General features: G+C 45.5%; 1 protein-coding gene across 1 annotated transcript in view; it reads right to left on the bottom strand.

Annotated features, from left to right (window-relative positions):
• Positions 1–13,676, bottom strand: part of Cntnap2 (contactin associated protein 2) — a 2,029,549-nt gene that overhangs the window by 51,289 nt on the left and 1,964,584 nt on the right. The gene's annotated exons all lie outside the window — the stretch shown is intronic.

The raw sequence follows: 13,676 nt of genomic DNA on the forward strand, positions 1-13,676 counted from the left end.
TATTTTCCCGCATGTATGGATGTCTGTATGTGCGCAACATACATACATCTGTGCAAGGTGGCTGTGGAGGTCAGAAGAAGGCATCGGATCCCCCGGCAACTGGAGTTATGGCTGGTTGTGAGCTGCCATGTGGGTGCTGGGGACTGATGCTGGGTCCCCTGTAAGAACAGGTGCTCTTAATCACGGAGTCCTCGCTCCATCCCCTCCTACCGGCAATTTTTAACTGGGCCCATGGCCTCCTATCCCAGTCTCTCGTACAGCTTGGTGCTGTCATGAGCTAAGTTCTGCCTGACGGGCTGGGAGTGGAGAGAGTCTGCGTGGCTTAGCGAAGAGAGAAGAATGCTGTCTCTTCACCCCCTTCTCTCGGAATGGCTGGGAAAGGCATGTGGTGGCAGGAGTAGGGAAAATCCTTCTTGGGGCTATGAAGTAGATAGAGATCATATATTAGCAATCCTACTGCTATCCTATTCCGTCTGGAACTTCCCATCTGGATTATTAAACGAGGAGGAAATACATTCTATCTTGGATTAGCCTCAGTGGGTTTGGACTTCTCTCTTGCATCCTCTAATGGAATTCTAACGAGCACAACAGCAGCTTCTCTCTTTACGGCTATGTGTTTTACGATTTTCTGGCCTCCTGCTTGTGTGTGAGGTCCTCAAAGAGGCCTTCGCTGGCCAACTGAACCTACACAGAACAATCCACCCATGTCAATGAGTGTTGTTAAGATCTTTAATAGTCTGGTCTACACAGTGAGTTCCTGGCCAGCCAGGGCTACATAGCGAAACACCATTTAAAAAGGCAAAACAAAACAAGAAACAACAAACAAATAAAAAGGCTGGGCACATCTGAGTTCAGAGGTGTGACGGTCAATGTTGATTATCAACTTACTTGGATTAGGAAGGAACACCTGGTGGATTACTGAAACACACCTCTGAGGGTATCTTTGATGTTTTCCTAGGGATGATTAGATCATGAATGCTTTGACCTAATCACTAGATTAATGGCTTGGTGAAGACATAAGTAACAGCATTATTGGATGCTGATTGAAGGCAGGAGGTCTAGACGGAAGGAATAGGTCATAAAGGTCTTGTCTTAAGGGATTTATCCTGCTCTGGCTACTTTCTGTATATCCCTTTCTCTGAGCTTCCTGTCCACCAGGATGTGAGCTGTTCCACTGCCCACCTCTCTGTCTCTGTTATGACACCACCACGATGGACCTAGTCCTGAAACCATGAGTCAAATAAGGTTTTCTTCCTTTAGGTTGTTTCTGCCAGGAATTGTTCACAGTGACAATAAAAGCAACTAGGACAGAGGTAAGGAGACTCTCTGAGTTGCTTGAGTAAGCTGGAGAGCCTCTGACTTCACAGCATTTGCTATTCACTGAGAGCAGCTTGTGAATAAACTCCCAATTACATCAGCCCCAGGAACATATTATGGCAGATATAACTCCTGCTAGAGACAGGCTTCTTCTGCTGCCTGTTACCCTTCTAATAATTCATGCTGTAAGTGGGAAATATTGGTTTGGAAAAGAAGGCAAACTTCGAAAGGAACATGGCTGAAGTGCACTTTGTGGTTTCAAGTTCCTGATGTCAGAGACGGAATATTGACCCGATCAGACACAAGGATGTTTGCAGGGAACCACGAAATGACTGATCACTTGAAAAAGGGTGCCACACAGCAACTATGACATGCAGTCTCAAGAATTAATAAGGTACAGATAGCAGAAGACTTAAAACTCATTTATCTATTTTTATGCAAATCTCCCATTGCTATGTATGAATGAGAAGTGTTGGCCTGGAATTAATTATTGGGCTGAAGTCCCAGTCCTGCAATGGACAGCTTTGCAGCCATAGACCCAAATTCCTTAATCTCTCTTTTTATATTTTTTTGAGGGGAAGGAGTTTGAGACCAGGTCTCATGTAGTCTGTTTGACCTCCATCTTATTAATGTAGCTGAGGATCATCTTGAACTCCTGATCATTCTGCCTCCACCTGCTAAGTACTGGGACTACAGGTCAGCAAGTTCACACCTGGCTGTTAAGTTCCTCATCTCCTTGAGGCTCAGTTTCAACATGTAAATGGAGAATTTGTGCCTCCCAGTAACTGCCATCTCTAATCTACCCATAATGCATCTTCAGTCTGAGTTTTTGTCCTTTAGCCACAAACATCTCTCTGTCTTGTCTCTGTCTGTCTGTCTCTCTTTCTCTCTTTCTCTCTCTCCCTCCCTCCAATGGTCTCTCTCTCACAATGTTCTCCTCTCTGGCTTCCCTGCCTCTACTTGTGTTCTCCCTCTACTTGGTTGCATCGAGTCCAAATGATATTTTAAAACCCTCCACTAACTTCCCACCGTAAATTTCGGACTGCTTGTTCTAGCATAGCCATGAAGTCTCTAAATAACTGCCCGCTGCTTCCTCCCTGGCTTCTTCCCCCGCCTTTCTCCATATCCCTTACCATACACAGCCGCACTTGATTTCTTTCTTCCCTTCAAGGAGTCTAGGCTCTATCTGGCCTCAGCTGTGGGAACAACAGACCCTGGCCGGAAACCCACTCCTCCATCATCCTGGGAGCAGGCAGCTGCGAGACAATGTTTACTGAAAACATGTTTACTGAAAACAATCCAGTGCCCTAAGAAATGTTTACCGGAGCTTTAAGTTCCTGATAAAGGCTTGATAAGGAATGGCTCACTGAAACACCCTGACTTTGATCTTCCAGATGGCTAGCCACTTCTTCCTGTCCCCCCTGCTGTTCCCGATTATGGTGTCAGGGATTTAACCACCAGCCAGGAGGAGGAAGAGAGGTGTGTGTGGGAGAAGTGTGCGTGTATGTATAGCAGAAGCTTTTCTGAAGGGAAGCGTTTCTTGGGGGGGTTCTCCTACCTACTTGGGGAGCATAAAGATTTCTTAACGTGACCGACTGGTCTCTGTGTCATCAATCCTGACACCCTCGCCACATTCTTGGATACAGGCTGTACAGCAGGCGCGGCACTCAGCATCTTTGTTTCTGCTGTCCCTAGTATCCGGACTGCCTGGTCCTTACATCTAGCTGCTTCAAGTCCTTCTTCCTAGGACCCTCAGCTCTACCATCCTCTTAATTCTCTTCATAGTATTTATCATCAGGTTAAATCATATACATATTTATTCATCATAATTTATTCTTTTCCTTCCCACCAGAGAGTTGACTCCAAGAGATTGATTCCCACCCCCCCCCCCACCATTATAAAAGGGGTTTAGATTTTTTTCCATCTGACCTCTCTGCCAGGGGAAGATCTGCCCCCTTATGAGTCAAATTATTGCCAGGGACATGGGAGTGGATATTAGCTGAAAAATGCATTCGTAGAGAGTTCCTTAAGTCTACAAGGAAACAGTGGGCTGCTTTATTTGTTTGTTCGTTTTGCTTTTTCTCTTCTTTGAATTCACTGTAACACAGACAACCTAGGCAATAGGGAAAAGAGAAGGTGAAGCCAGAAATGATCAAAATTGCAGAGTATTCACACAGCACGGAAAGGTTTGATACAACCTCCGTATGCCTGGCTTTCTCCAAAGTGGTCCTGCTGGAGATCTTGGCCATGAACAGAGAGCCCTGCTTGCTTCAGGGTCTATTCCCCCACTTTCTCCCTCCGGCTCCACAGGGGCTGTGTCTGAGCTTCCCTTATTTCTCCTCTGAGTCGCCGTGTCCAAGATCACTGTGTTATGATGCTACTTGGTTATCTATATAAATCTATAGTCATTGCAACAGCCGATGTAATGAAATTTTGATCTGGGAAGTCCTAATTTATCCCATCGGTAACTAAAAAAATCCCCAAATAGCTGGCCACTTGAGAAATAAGGTACAGTAATTTCACTCATTTTAGGTAGACCACCTGTTTAGGTAGCAGAGGGAGCACCAATGTAGGGAACACCTTGCTGTGGGGGATTTTTTATTTGTATAGCTACTCGCTTGTGATCAGTAACATCCATTGTCAACTTGACTGGGTTTGGCATCACCCAGGAGACACACCCCTGAGTATGTCTAGCAAATTTCCAGAAAGATTTAAATGAGGAGGGGAGGCCCACCCTGAGGGTTGGTGACATCATCTCACAGCCTGGGTTGCAGACTGAGTCAAAATGAAAGAGGGGTATCACCAGCTCCTGCCCTGGGCTTTTTGGACTCTGACCAGTGGGGAAAAAAATCACAATTGCACTCTGCCTTGATGGGCTTGCTTCTTAAACCATGGGTCACAATGAATCCCTTCCCCTTCAGCTGCTCTCTGCCAAGTATTTGGTCACAGTGGCTAAAAAAAAAAAGTAACATACATTACCTTCAGGTAGCCTGGGCGAGGCTGCCTGGGGTCAGTTCTCATCTGCTTTCGACTGAGGGTCCCATGATGGTGGTTTTCTACCACTGTGTCTTGGGTGACTAATTTTTCTCTTTGCTGTATTTGGGAGAGAAACTAGGTGGAATGCTTCAGATTCAGCCAGCTTCCGTGACTCCTGGGACGTGTAGGATGATCGGGTTTAACTGAATTGTCACTCACGCTTGCTGGGGGAGGAAAAATCTGTTTTCTCCAGTGGAGTGACTCTGGGAATATCAACCACTCCAGGATAGGCCTTGTGTTCAGGAGGATCAACATATATTGGACTCCACAGTTTTTTGTGTACTTTTATTTGGTTACATTTTGGTGTTTTTTTTTTCCTTTTTGGTATTTTATGTTGTTTTCTTGGTTTTGGGGACTTTGTTGTTATATTAGGATTTTGGTTTGATTGTTTTAGAAAGAACTTAAGGTTGGGTAGGTAGGAAAGGGGAGAAAATAAGAAGGATGTTTTTTTTGCAGAGGGGTATATGATCAAAATATATTTAAATATGTTTAAATTTGAATATTGTTTTGAATAACAGAAATGTGTTAACAATAAGAAAAAAAAAGAAAAAGAAAGTGGAGAACCATTCCCCTGGGAGCTAGGATTTCATCCTAAAAATGTATCTCACTTGCAAATCTTATGGGCTATAAGTAACCTCAAACTTTTTGTTTTTTTACTCATATACATAGAAGGAAAAAGAATTCCCATATATTCTTAAAAAGTTAAATTTTGACATGTAGAAATGAGTATGAAGGCATCTCAAACACCAAAGTTGCAGTGCTGAGTTGCTCTTTAAAATTTTGAAGTCGGATGTGGTCACTGGACACTCAGAATCCTGAACACACTCAAGTCCTATTGGATCTGTGGCCAAGGAATATCCAGCTATTGTCACGAGGCAGAGCAAAAACAAAAATTCCAGATTTTTAGAGGCCAAGGCTGGTATACTCAGTGGCAGGCTGACAGAGAAAGGTGAAACATTTCAGAGGGACCAGGGGAGGGGAATCACCCAGTGAACAGTAGCCAGAGAGACCCGAGGGCCCAGCAGACCTCACACAGAGGTTGCTAAGCAGGCTAAGTCCCGTTTCAGTCAGTTGTCAGGTGGAGTAGAGAGAAGATCAATCTGAATGGAATGAAAACATTGATTTTTAAAGCAGACTGGTATTGTCAGAGCTGGATCCACAGAGACGGGTTGGTTCAGCCTCCCCCATAGCCACGACGCCCCTTCTAGCTTACTTCGGAGGCCTCTTGGCCATCCAGCCTGTCTTTAAATCTTGTTAGTAACTGACTGAGCTGGAGGCTTGCCCAAGTGCTCTGGATCACTGAGCGCTAACACTGGGCTCCAATCCTTCTTAGCCACAGCATCCTTATTAAAAATCTGCTTCATCCCCTGGCCCTACCTCCAGTCCCAAGACACACAGAAGCTCCGCCCTACAGACACAATTAAAGACAGTCAATAGTGACCCACCCCCACCTCGTTTCCTAAGGCCCCTTGCCTTCAGGCTGCTCCTTAGTTCCTGCTGCTGTTTTCTGGTATTGCTCTCCTCAGTCCTCCTTCTGGGATTGCAGGGTTCAACCCATCTCACAGTGTGTTATCACCTCTAATTGATGATAACCCAAGGATGCCCACTGTCAGCTTAGCATGACAGCCCCAGGGTTTCTGACTTCTGACTCTGACCCTGTGTGGACAGAGCTCAGGCCTTCTTCTTCAACTTGTACAATTGATTTTGAGTGTAAATGAACAAGCTTATATTCAATTGGTTTGGCTCAGACTTAAAGCCACTTAACGCAATGATGATAGCTCACATTTAATTCTAATTTCCAGACTACCAGAGTACTTTCCCATATGCTACAACGGTACACAGCCGGATTTTCTTATTGGCCATGTCCCCGTTCTTCCTGACTCTCCATCATCTGGAAATTTGATTAGCAGAAGGTCATCAGCTGTCAGCCATGAACATATTGAACAGCAAGGGATTAAAGGACCCAGCCCTGTGAAATGCCCTGTCTTGTTGGGTTATCCACACTACATCCCAGGATGAGACAGGCAATAGTTCACGCCGTGGAATCTCCATGAGTAAGATCTCTGCAGGCGGAAAGGCGCAGTAAAGAAAACTAAAGCAACTCAAGGGAAGAGAAGGCACCTGGCAGGCTGCATTGCCGACAGCTGGCCAGGGAAGGGTTCTTGGAACAGACCAGAGTGGTAAGGGAGGGTAGAGACAGTAGATCCCTAGAGACTGTGACTCAGTAACAATCAATGGACTTCCTGACCTGTCAAAGCAAAGTTTGACTTTTGTTCTTACTGTCAGCTAACTCAGAATTTGCTTCACATTGGTTAAGAGCCAATACAATGAGTAGCACACCTAGCACATTAAAAAAAAATGTTGAATGAATGGAGAACACACATTGTAGCAAGGTGTTTCTGATACATTGCTGAAATCAAGAAGCCGATGTCTGGCCTATTGGACCAGGGTGTGTGATGTTGTCTTGTGACTCCGCTGCCCTTCTAGGCATAGGGATATAATTAGATTCTGATCAACTAAATTGTCTACGGCCCATTTCGAGCTTCTTCTGGAACATAAACTACAACCACAATAATTAGTTGCAGTGTAGAGTCACAAATGTCCAGGTTCAAGGCTTCTCTTCTCACTAATCTTGGAATCTACGCCTAAGAAACAGTTCACTTGGGATGACTTGATTCTGAGGAACTCATCTTGGGATGTACAAACCATATGATTCTCCCCAAAGCCCTAATTGTCTGCTTAGTAATGTAATCCACACTCCACTGGTTTATACTTTCTGGCTACTATTTAAAAAGTATTGCTTCTAAATGAAAAAAATATTTATTTTATATGTTCATGTGTTTTGCCTGCATGTAAGTCTGTGTACCGCGTGTGTGCCTGGTGCCCACGGAGGCTGGAAGAGGGCATTGAATTATCCAGAACTGGAGTTACAGATGGTTTGTAAACCATCACGTGGGTGCTGGGAACTGAACCTAGGTCCTCTGCAAGATGAAGTATTCTTAACTGCTGAGCCATCTCCACGGCCCCATAAGAAGATACTTTGGGGAGCTGGAATTTCATCATCTCTATTTTCAGCACTTTCTGAGATCTGTGAAGCTTCCCTTAGGCCATCTACTCATTTCATCTACAAATGCCTTTAGCATTCTGCGGTAGGATTTGTCTAAATCCAGGGGAAGAGATTCTTGTGATTGTGTTAAGGTATCAGTGACTTATGGATCAACTATGACAAAAGAAGGAAATACTTGAAATGGAGGAGACAGAAGCAATGCAACAAGGAAATGACAGAAATCAGTATGGTTCAATCGATGTGCAGAGGATGAGGAACTTGGCATTGGGACGTATTCCAATCACATGGACAGAAACAGAAACAAACCGGAGCCAGAGAGGCTTCATGACACCAGCAGGGAGTGCACAGATCATGCAGAGGTCGAAGCTGCTGGTCCAACCACAGTAAGACCCCTGGACACAGACAGACAAACATGGCGCATGGTAGGACATGGAGAACTCCATGTAGTTACTCTGCAAAGCATTTGGTAGAGAGCTGGGTGAGGAAAAAGCTTGGGAAACTGGTACTCAATGGTGGACGGTTGGTCAATGCTACAGAGCCAGACCTTCAGAGACATTACTGGACAGCCCAGGCAGAATCAGTCCCTGCAGGTTCTCAAGTAGGGAAGACTCAGCCAGCAGAAACCTTTATTTTGTAGGAATTTTCACATGATGCAATGTTTACTCTCTCGCCCCACCATCTCCTTTGGATTTTCCTTATTTCAAGGCATTTTTTTCTCCTTGTAACTTAGGCCAGTGTCCTCTGAACAGATTTCCCTGGAGAGGCGCAGGATAACCATTTTAATTGAAATGGTTTTTGTTTCTAAAAATGCCTAAAGAAATTTAAAATCTCCCCTTTCTCCTTATTGTACCATTATACAACACTCTCTGCAGTATTTGTGTCTCTCACGACCTGGAATGAGTTTTCATTTAGTTCTTGTCCAGTGACTGCTGTTCCAAATGGGTGAAAGACGGAAATGGGAGAATAATTGCATTTTCCTGGCCTGGAAATGGGGGCTCAGTTGTTAAGAGCACTTACTGTTTTATCAGAGGACCCAAGTTCTGATCCCAGCACCTGTACTGGGAAGTTCATAAACACCTGTAATTCCAGCTCCAATTAATTTAAGGCCCTCTTCTGGCCTCCCTGCATGCATGGACACACATACACATACTTCAAAAGTGCATTTCGACAATGATTATTTGTAATAAGGAATGCTATCATTGAACTACTTGTACATGGTTGTACAGATGGATAAAGATTTAGAATGAAAATGGACAATGGACTGCATATCAAGTCCTCCAAGCTTACATATCGGTTCCTTAGCAAGAATTAACAGAAAGAACACTTGTGTACATTAGAATTAGTTAGGGAAAACATTGACTAATATAGATTTTCTTTGTGATGTCTAGGCTGGTCTTGAGTGAGTTGGGTTCAAACCTCAAGAAATCATTTCATCTCAGCCCCTCAGGTAGCCTTCCATAACTAACTAAATATTAAGGAATTTTAAAAAAATCTGAGATGTATTGGCCTCTGGCGAGCTGGTCACTCTCAGATTAATACTTTGGACTATACAGAAAGAAACAGGAGGCCAGTTTTCAGAATTTTCAAAATGTCAAAAAGCCCAAGGGTTTTAATTAAGGATAAACATTTTATGCTTGTTCTGTTGGAAAGCTAGTGGGGAGGCAGGGTCAGATTAGAAAACACAATGAACCTGTACCAGCGCAGTGTTAGGACCATTGGAAAAGCCCCTCCATAGAGGTCAGTGTCTTTCTGTGTACATAGCCTGGGACCTGGTAGATCCCAACAGCAAGAAAATTCATTATATCTTTGTGTGTATGTAAGTTTATGCATGGGATGTATGCGTATGCATGTGCACACGTGCACATGTGAGCACGCTTTCATATGTGTGAAGGAGGTCAGAGGATAGTCTCAGGTCTTGGTCCCTGACTTCCACCTTCCTTGAGACAGGATCTCTTGTGTGCTTCTGTCTCTGACTCTTAGATTATAGCCATGTGCTACTGCATCGGGCTTATGTGGGTTCTGGAGATTCCAACCAGGGCCCTCAAGATTATGAAGGAAGTGTTTTTCCCATTGGTCCATTCCCCAGGCAAGAAGAAAGAAACTAAAACCCAAAGCCCTGTTCTCTTTGACATGCATCGCTCAATTATTCCTTATAATCCCGAGTCCCATGAAGCATCACTTCGAAGTTCCCAGAACAAAAGAGATTGCCTTTCTGTAGCAGCAAGGTATCCACTCTGCTTTTGTCTTTTCCTATTTGCTACAGTTGGACTCCTCACTGCCTCACCTAAAGACTGAGCAGCACACAGAGTATATATATAGTCCTGGAGGCAAGGGTAGTCACCGGCAGTATAGAGAGCTTTCTCATGTCCCTTATTTCGCAAGCCTAGGCTATGGCACGTCTTTTTACTAGTGAGAACACCAAGGCCACACATTTTTATGCCAAATTATCTTGAATCTGGAAGTCCTGAGAATGTAAAAGCCAGGACATTATGGACCATGTCCTAGGAAACGGGTTCACCTTTCCCCACCTAAAGGTGCTGTGACTTAAGTTTCCTGATTTGTGGGATGTGGGTAACATTAGATAAATCTTAAAATGTAGTGAGGTTCCATGAGGAAAATAGCGCCAGGATCTTTAGGAAAGCCAATGGTGAACAAATGACTTTGAGAACTGGTTGCTATTATCAGTTCTCTCACTGACTTTTCAGTAGCTGTGGGGTTCACACATACTGTTGCGGGCCTTGGCCACATAGCACAGATACTGACTTCAAACTCGAGCCTCCCCACCTTGAGCAGGGCTAAGGTGTTGAACCTGCGAACACTTGTTATGCTGAGCAGGTGTCATCTGGACACTACCGGGACAGAGTCAGAAAGAGCAGAGGCATAGGCGCCTTTCCCCAAGATCTGTCTGTGTTCCTCCCTGCCCTGATCATCCACCTGATGATTTCTTCTGGGTACGAGTCAGGGGGCGTGGCAGAATTAACTGTGGGTCAAGACTCAGCCTAGCCTGGCAGGCGAACATGGAAGGAATGACCGTGCGTGCGTGCTCATGTGTGTGTGTGTGTGTGTGTGTGTGTGTGTAGGGTGCCCATCAATGACATGAACTTGATGGCTCCGAGGGGCACCAGGCTTCTCCCCTTGTGATGGGATGTTATCACTCTCTTGTTTCTGCAAAGAGCTAAGCTGTGTGTGCACAGAGGGAGTTCCTCACACTTCCTATCCTCTTGCTCCTCCTGCCCCCAGGTAAGCCCACCCTGTCACACCAGCTGTCAGGAGAAGAACCCTCCCCCACCGCCGCAGATAACCGAAGGAGTTCTAGGTTTTCCTGATTCCCATTCAAAAGAAGGGCTCCCTTTTCAGACTTCAGTGACGTAAATCGAAGAGCACTGGGGTAAGGCCACACCACACCGATACAGAAAGCTATGAACTTGTAAGTGCTAATGATGATGAGGTATCATGTAAAGAAAATGCTGAAGTCAATTCAGGGAATCCGTTGCACCAATGTTCTACCAGCTGTCAGTCGGGGTTGAGAGAAACAAATCCTGAGAGTTTTCTGCAAATGTGAGGGTGAGGATTCAAACCATCTCCAGGAATAACCAACTAGTGGCCAAGTTTTCAAAGTGGGGGGAAAAATACCAACTCCCATAGAAAGAGTCGAAATAAACAGAACCAATTACACGAAGACAACGACTGTAGGAACCTACATGCTTTGTATTTCTTCAAGAGATTAGTTCTATGGTTTTATTTAGGGGTTATTGTATTTTGCAGGAATGTAAACGCATGCTTCCTTCTGGTGGTACTTTTCAGTTTGGCGTGTATAGGCGTGTTTCTAAGCTCATAGAAAGAACTTACTATTATTATTATCATTATCATCATCATCAGCATCCTTACTACAACAACAGACTAATTTCTTCTAAATTAAAAGGAAGCCCTTAGCTTTAAACAAATGTGAACAAAATCCCAAGGCATCGAGCAATCCACACTGTGTAGCTGTCAGCTTTCACACGCTTGCTCTAGCACACACACACACACACACACACACACACACGCATGTACACCACCCTTGGCAACCTGGGGAGCAGTACCCCAGCACGTTTTCCCTTCAGGGTGGAACTATTGGTGCTGCTAACGCAGACCCAAACACTCTGAGTGACACGGTCTCGTGGCATTTCTGCTCCCCCAAGGAATTGCTGAGACCACTCTAGCTACAAGCGAGACATCTCTTAACCAAAACCATTGCTTTGCAGAGCGGTTCAAGCCCAGCCATGCTGTCGCAGCCTCTCAGCCTGGACTTCGGGAGAGCACGGTTTAATACGCGGAGGTAGCGACTCGGAGTCTCCGAGCAGGAGCCCACCAGTTGACCGTTACTTGCCTCCTCCTCTCCAGCTTGCTCTCCAGATGTGCCCTCGCCTTGTGGTGATGCAGGTGGATTTCCCACTGGCAGTCACGCTTCAGCCGCCCCTAATACAGTCCCTTTGTCGCCAGATGCTGGAATTTCCTGCCTGCTGCTCCCACCGCTGGTGAGATCAAACTCCGAGCTACTGAAAGGCAGGTGAGGGAAGGATGGAAAACACGGACTGGATTTCTGGATCACTGGTAGCGGATCTGACAGAAGAGCTGCCGCCACCACACATTACCCAAGGAGAGGCCTAAGACACGGACTGGAGTTGTGTAAAGATGATTTTTTTTTTTTTCATACGACGTTACTCATTGCTTTCTCACCCTGGTGAGACACGCAGCACAGCAGTAGGCATGGCTCTTTGGGCATTTGAACACCTGCTCCCGTGCGTGCTCTGACAGGGAGATCAGGGAGGATCTGGGCTTTGGGGGAGAAACTCAGTTCTCAGTTCATTTCTATGAAGACAGAGGTCTAGTCTAGTCTTGCTGTGGGTGGTGTTAATAGTGGGGTCGGTAAGGAAAGGGAGGCTCCGCTGATTCTGCAGGTGGGGAATAACACACAGAGGCCTCGCCGAGGGACTGTTTCTGAGTGGACATTTTGGACACTGAAATGAGGCAGAAAACTCAGTATCTGCTGCTCTTGCGCTTAGAGTGAGCTCCGGCTCCCCTCATTCTTCCAGCAGGGGTGACTATCCACCCAACTACCTATGGAAAGGCTGCTTCTGTCCCCGCCCCCACTTAGGAAGGGTCTCATCCTTTTATTATTTTATCTCGAGACAGGGTCTCGCTAGGTAGCCCTGAGTGTCCTGGAACTCTACATGTAGACCAGACTGGCATCAAATTCACAGAGATCCCCCTGCCTCTGCTTCTCTACTGTTAGGTTGCTGGGATTAAAGGTGGGTACCACCACCACACCTGACCCTTGTTTTCATTTTTCTTGTGTGTGTATGTGTATGTGTGGTGTGTGTATGTGTGTGTGGTGTGTGTATTTGTGTATGTGTGTGGGGTGTGTGTGTATGTGTGTGTGTGTGGTGTGTGTATGTGTGTGTATTTGTGTGTATGTGTGGTATGTGTGTTGTGTGTGTGATGTGTGTGTGTGGTGTGTGTGTGTATGTGTGGTGTGTGTGTGTATTTGTGTGTGTGTGTGTATGTGTGGTATGTGTGTTGTGTGTGTGTGATGTGTGTGTATGTGTGTATGTGTGTGTGGTGTGTGTATGTGTGTGTGTGTATGTGTGTGTGGTGTGTGTGTATGTGTGTGTATGTGTGGTGTGTGTATGTGTGTGTGGTGTATGTGTGTGTGTATGTGTGTGTGGTGTGTGTATGTGTGTGTGGTGTGTGTGTATGTGTGTGTGTGTGTGGTGTGTGTGTGTATTTGTGTGTGTGTATGTGTGGTATGTGTGTTGTGTGTATGTGTATGTGTGTGTGTGTATGTGTGGTATGTGTGTTGTGTGTGTGGGTGGTGTGTGTGTATCTGTGTGTGTGTATGTGTGTATGTGTGTGTGGGTGGTGTGTGTGTGTATGTGTGTATGTGTGTGTGTGGTGTGTGTGGTGTGTGTGTATCTGTGTGTGTATGTGTGTATGTGTGTGTATGTGTGTGTGATGTGTGTATGTGTGTATGTGTGTGTGTGTGGTGTGTGTGTGGTGTGTGTATGTGTGTATGTGTGTGTGGTGTCATGCAGGGGCTGGGGGGCATGGAGGTCAAAGGACAACTCTCTAGAGTCTTCTCTCTCCTCCATCATGTGGGTCTTGGAGCTGGGACTCAGATCATGAGGCTGGGCAGCCAGCGCCTTTACCCACTGAGCAGTCTTGTAGCCCAAAGTCAGGTCAGGCTGTGATATGCCAGGGTATAATGCTTTGGAAA

This window comes from Mesocricetus auratus, unplaced genomic scaffold (assembly GCF_017639785.1).
Source record: "Mesocricetus auratus isolate SY011 unplaced genomic scaffold, BCM_Maur_2.0 Super-Scaffold_100694, whole genome shotgun sequence".
NCBI classification, from domain to species: domain Eukaryota; kingdom Metazoa; phylum Chordata; class Mammalia; order Rodentia; family Cricetidae; genus Mesocricetus; species Mesocricetus auratus.